This window comes from Penaeus monodon, chromosome 21 (assembly GCF_015228065.2).
Source record: "Penaeus monodon isolate SGIC_2016 chromosome 21, NSTDA_Pmon_1, whole genome shotgun sequence".
NCBI classification, from domain to species: domain Eukaryota; kingdom Metazoa; phylum Arthropoda; class Malacostraca; order Decapoda; family Penaeidae; genus Penaeus; species Penaeus monodon.
This window is the reverse complement of record NC_051406.1, coordinates 14,262,558-14,263,317: the sequence shown is the minus strand read 5'-3', so window position 1 is coordinate 14,263,317 and position 760 is coordinate 14,262,558. Positions and strand designations below refer to the sequence as shown.

General features: G+C 32.9%; 1 protein-coding gene across 1 annotated transcript in view; it reads left to right on the top strand.

The window, feature by feature from the left end:
* Nucleotides 1-760, top strand: part of LOC119586252 — a gene marked incomplete at its 5' end in the record, with an annotated part of 20,814 nt that overhangs the window by 18,967 nt on the left and 1,087 nt on the right. The window contains 1 exon segment of the mRNA XM_037934957.1: nucleotides 1-760.

Genomic DNA, 760 nt, shown 5'->3' with positions numbered 1-760 from the left:
TTTTTAAGGATAGGCTATATTGTAATACCTGGTCTAGATGTTTCCATCAATTGTAATGAAATTTGTTGTTTCCATGGCACCAGGGATTCCTATATATTTCTTGATCTCAGAACTGAAATGCTCATTATAACAAAAATTTAAAACAGCATCTTTGGATTGTTGGTATTTTCTTATACTGTTTGTATAAGAAAAGTAAAAGATTTCTTGTATATTCCAGTGCCAGGAAACATGAACTAATCATAAATGAAATATTCTCAGTGTTTATGTATTGTACCAATAGATAGTAAATGCTAAATATTTGGCTATGTAATAAAGTATATTTCTGGCAAAGTGCAATATAGGAGAGGTAGATGGCTCTGCGGACTTCATATTACCATTACCAGACCAGAGCTGTGGGATGCTATCAGCTTGCTCATATTAACTTCCTTGTAATTTCACCAACATCTATTTACCATATTTACATTTGGCATCAAAGCAAATTACAGGGTTGTTTGTAAATTGTGAGAAGTGATGAGCTTTGATCAGGTGAGAGTGAGAGCCAGAAGCTCCTCAAGAGATATGTTGTGCCATTATTTATAATTCTTCTTATTGTTTAACTCCTTTTTGCAATGGATCCCCTTCAGATCTTATACTTCGTACATACCGTGATATGATTCTCTGTTGTCATTGTTGAATTGTTTAAGAAATGGATATATTTTCATATAGATTATGTATCTCTTGAAAGGAGAGCATTTGAGTTCTAAAACTTGTGCTCTATTGA